The sequence below is a fragment of the Lathyrus oleraceus genome, chromosome 7 (assembly GCF_024323335.1).
Source record: "Lathyrus oleraceus cultivar Zhongwan6 chromosome 7, CAAS_Psat_ZW6_1.0, whole genome shotgun sequence".
NCBI classification, from domain to species: Eukaryota; Viridiplantae; Streptophyta; class Magnoliopsida; order Fabales; family Fabaceae; genus Lathyrus; species Lathyrus oleraceus.
In genome coordinates, this window is record NC_066585.1 from 133,551,498 (window position 1) to 133,557,073 (window position 5,576).

The 5,576-nt window shown below is 34.9% G+C and overlaps 3 non-coding genes across 3 annotated transcripts; all 3 read left to right on the top strand.

Moving 5' to 3' along the window:
* The first annotated feature begins 997 nt into the window (after positions 1–997).
* TRNAA-UGC (transfer RNA alanine (anticodon UGC)) lies at positions 998–1,070 on the top strand. The gene has a single exon. It is a non-coding gene; the product is annotated as a tRNA-Ala (tRNA).
* Positions 1,071–3,268: 2,198 nt separating this feature from the next.
* Positions 3,269–3,341, top strand: TRNAA-UGC (transfer RNA alanine (anticodon UGC)). Its single transcript has one exon. It is a non-coding gene; the product is annotated as a tRNA-Ala (tRNA).
* Positions 3,342–4,379: 1,038 nt separating this feature from the next.
* Positions 4,380–4,452, top strand: TRNAA-UGC (transfer RNA alanine (anticodon UGC)). The gene has a single exon. It is a non-coding gene; the product is annotated as a tRNA-Ala (tRNA).
* The last annotated feature ends 1,124 nt before the right edge of the window (positions 4,453–5,576 follow it).

Genomic DNA, 5,576 nt, shown 5'->3' on the forward strand with positions numbered 1-5,576 from the left:
TTTCTCACCTTCAACACGGTCTATGCCTTGTGTTCAATATAGACATAAGGGCAAAAGGGTAATTATGCACATAAGTATTATCACAGAAGGATTTGTCAGATCACATGACATTTTCGTGTCTTGGGTAGCAGTGATGTGTTGCTAGATACCACTCACTGTTTATTATGTTAAATATGTGATTTAATATAATTGCCAATGTCGCGAACACCTACAGGGTCACACACAAAGGACGGATTGATGAGAGATAGAGTAACTAAGGAACACCGTAAGATACGGTGCACTTAAGTGAATTGTAGAACATCGTAAGGTATGGTGTACTTAAATAGAATACGAAATTTGGAAAGGTACCATGGGCTTAAGTGATTTTGGGCATATTATAAGATATGGGCCACATACACTTAAGTGGGCCTTTTAGCTTGAAGCCTATACAAGTGGTTCTATAAATAGAACCCTTGTGCAGAAGTATTCTTTTTTTGCAGTTGCATTTTTTGTTTTCTCTCTCTCTCTCTCTCTCTCTCTCTCTCTCTCTCTCTCTCTCTCTCTCTCTCTCTCTCTCACTCAAAGCCTTCATTCATAGCAGCTAGCACTGAGATTGAAGGAATTCGTTCGTGTGGACTGAGTAGAGGCGTTATCGTCGTTCAACGTTTGTGATCGCTTCGTAGATCTGCATCAAAGGTTTCAATCATCACAAAAGGTAAATATTCTATCACTGATCATGCCCATTCGTAAGGATCACTAAAGGAGAAAATTTTAAGTTCTGCTGCATTTTGGATCACCGTTCTCCTTCATATATGACTTTTGAAGGGCTAACACAGGTATTTAAAAGTAATTTTATTTATAAAAAAAAGAAGATTTAGATTTATTTGACTTTTTTTTTTGTTCTTTCTTCTTTGCATGAATAAATGTTTTGTATCAAACATGCAACTTATTTACCATTAGTTTTGATGATATAATACTGTATTGTTGAGCTTAAAAATTCATGAATAATTTTATATATGGGGATGTAGCTCAAATGGTAGAGCGCTCGCTTTGCATGCGAGAGGTACAGGGTTCGATCCCCTGCATCTCCAATGAAAGCATGATGTGACCTGACTTGAGCCAATACTAATGAACCAATTGAACTAGACTTGCTTTTCGAGGAGTGTTGCACAGTGCACCATACATAAGTCACTATAGCTTCCTAGAAGTCAATTTCCTACGACCACTACCTCCAATAACTAGATTCGTGAGTCGTTATTAGTGGCAACATGAGCTACTTCCCTCCAACACTTCCCTACCCGACCTTCGTCTTTCTTGTTTGCTAGCTAATGAAAATAGTACAACGATTGCGATTGATGTGCCTCTTGTGGCTCAAAAACTGTTTATTTGGGGCTTTTAAGTCGATGTTGATATCCTTAAGATGTTGTTGCTTTGCAGCTCACATATTCTGTAATGTCTTTTTGATCCGTTTTTCATGTGTTATAATATCTTCAATTTTTTACCGCCTCGGAACATGTTTTCCTTTTTTTCATCACTTGAGGTTTTAAGGTATGCTTCTACATCTTTAATCTCTTTTTTCATATATCTATTTCACAATTATATACGTGTCAGGTAAAAAAGGAGTATTTCTCACACACAATAATTGAAAGATATACAATCACTCTGTATCATTTTTCCATTCTTTTTTTAATTGTGGTATTTTCCATATAAAATCATTTTAAATGCTTATGTTCATTGGGTGCTAATTTTTCTCAATCAATTTGTTCTAAATTTAGATTGTTAATCCATAATATAAAACTATTTATTTGGGGCTTTTAAGCCGCCTTTGATCTCCTTAAGATGTTGTTGCTTTGCAGCTCTCATATTCTGTAATGACTTTTGATCCGTTTTTCATGTGTTATAATATCTTCAATTTTTTACCGCCTCGGAACATGTTTTCCTTTTTTTCATCACTTGAGGTTTTAAGGTATGCTTCTACATCTTTAATCTCTTTTTTCATATATCTATTTCACAATTATATACGTGTCAGGTAAAAAAGGAGTATTTCTCACACACAATAATTGAAAGATATACAATCACTCTGTATCATTTTTCCATTCTTTTTTTAATTGTGGTATTTTCCATATAAAATCATTTTAAATGCTTATGTTCATTGGGTGATAATTTTTCTCAATCAATTTGTTCTAAATTTAGATTGTTAATCCATAATATTGACAGTATCACCTAAAGGTGATTATATGACTTTTGAAGGGCTAACACAAGTATTTAAAAGTAATTTTATTTATAAAAAAAAAGAAGATTTAGATTTATTTGACGTTTTTTTTGTTCTTTCTTCTTTGCATGAATAAATGTTCTTTCTAGAAAGCATGATGTGACCTGACCTGAGCCAATACTAATGAACCAATTGAACTGGACTTGCTGTTCGAGGAGTGTTGCACAGTGCACCACACATAAGTCATTATAGCTTCCTAGAAGTCAATTTCCTGCGGCCACTTCCTCCAATAACTAGATTCGTGAGTCGTTATTAGTGGCAACATGAGCTACTTCCCCCCAACACTTCCCTACCCGACCTTCGTCTTTCTTGTTTGCTAGCTAATGAAAATAGTACAACGATTGCGATTGATGTGCCTCTTGTGGCTCAAAAACTGTTTATTTGGGGCTTTTAAGCCGTCGTTGATCTCCTTAAGATGTTGTTGCTTTGCAGCTCTCATATTCTGTAATGACTTTTGATCCGTTTTTCATGTTGTATAATATCTTCAATTTTTTACCGCCTCGGAACATGTTTTCCTTTTTTTCATCACTTGAGGTTTTAAGGTATGCTTCTACATCTTTAATCTCTTTTTTCATATATCTATTTCACAATTATATACGTGTCAGGTAAAAAAGGAGTATTTCTCACACACAATAATTGAAAGATATAGAATCACTCTGTATCATTTTTCCATTCTTTTTTTAATTGTGGTATTTTCCATATAAAATCATTTTAAATGCTTATGTTCATTGGGTGCTAATTTTTCACAATCAATTTGTTCTAAATTTAGATTGTTAATCCATAATATTGACAGTATCACTTAAAGGTGATTATATGACTTTTGAAGGGCTAACACAAGTATTTAAAAGTAATTTTATTTATAAAAAAAAGAAGATTTAGATTTATTTGACGTTTTTTTGTTCTTTCTTCTTTGCATGAATAAATGTTTTGTAGCAAACATGCAACTTATTTACCATTAGTTTTGATGAAATAATATTGTATTGTTGAGTTTAAAAATTCAAGAATAATTTTATATATGGGGATGAAGCTCAAATGGTAGAGCACTCGCTTTGCATGCGAGAGGTACAGGGTTCGATCCCCTGCATCTCCAATTAAAGTATTGTTAATCAGTGATGTATGTATAAGAATAACTCTCTCTTAATAAAATCCAAAACAAACAAGAGGGAGATGTAAAAAATGAGAACAAAAATATTTTATTAACAAGTGAAAGCATGATGTGACCTGACCTAAGCCAATTGAACCAATTGAACTAGACTTGCTTTTCGAGGAGTGTTGCACAGTGCACCACACATAAGTCACTATAGCTCCCTAGAAGTCAATTTCCTGTGGCCACTACCTCCAATAACTAGATTCATGAGTCGTTATTAGTGGCAACATTAGCTACTTCCCCCCAACACTTCCCTACTCGACCTTCGTCTTTCTTGTTTGCTATCTAATGAAAATAGTACAACGATTGCGATTGATGTGCCTCTTGTGGCTCAAAAACTGTTTATTTGGGGCTTTTAAGCCGCTCTTGATCTCCTTAGGATGTTGTTGCTTTGCAGCTCTCATATTCTGTAATGACTTTTGATCCGTTTTTCATGTGTTATAATATCTTCAATTTTTTACCGCCTCGGAACATGTTTTCCTTTTTTTCATCACTTGAGGTTTTAAGGTATACTTCTACATCTTTAATCTCTTTTTTCATATATCTATTTCACAATTATATACGTGTAAGGTAAAAAAGGAGTATTTCTCACACACAATAATTGAAAGATGTAGAATCACTATGTATCATTTTTCCATTCTTTTTTTAATTGTGGTATTTTCCATATAAAATCATTTTAAATGCTTATGTTCATTGGGTGCTAATTTTTCTCAATCAATTTGTTCTAAATTTAGATTGTTAATCCATAATATTGACAGTATCACCTAAAGGTGATTATATGACTTTTGAAGGGCTAACACAAGTATCTAAAAGTAATTTTATTTATAAAAAAAAAGATTTAGATTTATTTGACGTTTTTTTTGTTCTTTCTTCTTTGCATGAATAAATGTTTTGTAGCAAACATGCAACTTATTTACCATTAGTTTTGATGAAATAATATTGTATTGTTGAGTTTAAAAATTCAAGAATAATTTTATATATGGGGATGTAGCTCAAATGGTAGAGCGCTCGCTTTGCATGCGAGAGGTACAGGGTTCGATCCCCTGCATCTCCAATTAAAGTATTGTTAATCAGTGATGTATGTATAGGACCAATTAAAGTATTGTTAATCAGTGATGTATGTATAGGAATGACTTAGATTTTTATAATTCCTATTTTAGAATTTTCACGTTATAGAGAGAGAGAGAGAGAATCTCGTAATAAAATCCAAAACAAACAAGAGGGAGATGTAAAAAATGAGAACAAAAATATTTTATTAACAAGTGAAAGCATGATGTGACCTGACCTGAGCCAATACTAATGAACCAATTGAACTGGACTTGCTTTTCGAGTGTTGCACAGTGCACCATACATAAGTCACTATAGCTTCCTAGAAGTCAATTTCCTGCGGCCACTACCTCCAATAACTAGATTCGTGAGTCGTTATTAGTGGCAACATGAGCTACTTCCCCCCAACACTTCCCTACCCGACCTTCGTCTTTCTTGTTTGCTACCTAATGAAAATAGTACAACGATTGCGATTGATGTGCCTCTTGTGGCTCAAAAACTGTTTATTTGGGGCTTTTAAGCCGCCGTTGATCTCCTTAAGATGTTGTTGCTTTGCAGCTCTCATATTCTGTAATGACTTTTGATCCGTTTTTCATGTGTTATAATATCTTTAATTTTTTACCACCTCGGAACATGTTTTCCTTTTTTTCATCACTTGAGGTTTTAAGGTATGTGTCATACCCCAAAATTTGCCCGTTAATTTTGCAAGACATTTTTCAAGGCACTCCAACTCATTACTCAAGGCATTGACCTTAAAGGAACAAAGACCCAGCTCACAGATGGCCAAATCCAGAAAATGGCCCAAACTGGCATGCTCGCTAGGCGAGCAACTCCTTCGCCTAGCGAACCCTTCGCTATGCCACTCGCCTAGCGAAGCTTGCGAATACCAGAAAATTCTGGGCTTCATTCTGAGCCCATTAGGTCACGAAAAAGCATTATAAATACCAACACTTCAGTCAGAAAAGAAAGAACGAAAAACGGGAGATAGAGAGAAGGCACAGCAGACCCTGGAGGCTAACCCAGAGAATTCAGAGCAACCCTAAAGGAAACCCTGAAGGAAATTCATCTGCACCAAGGTTACCCCCGCCCAACTCAATCCGGCGCCAACCCTAAAAGTGACTTGCCAATTCA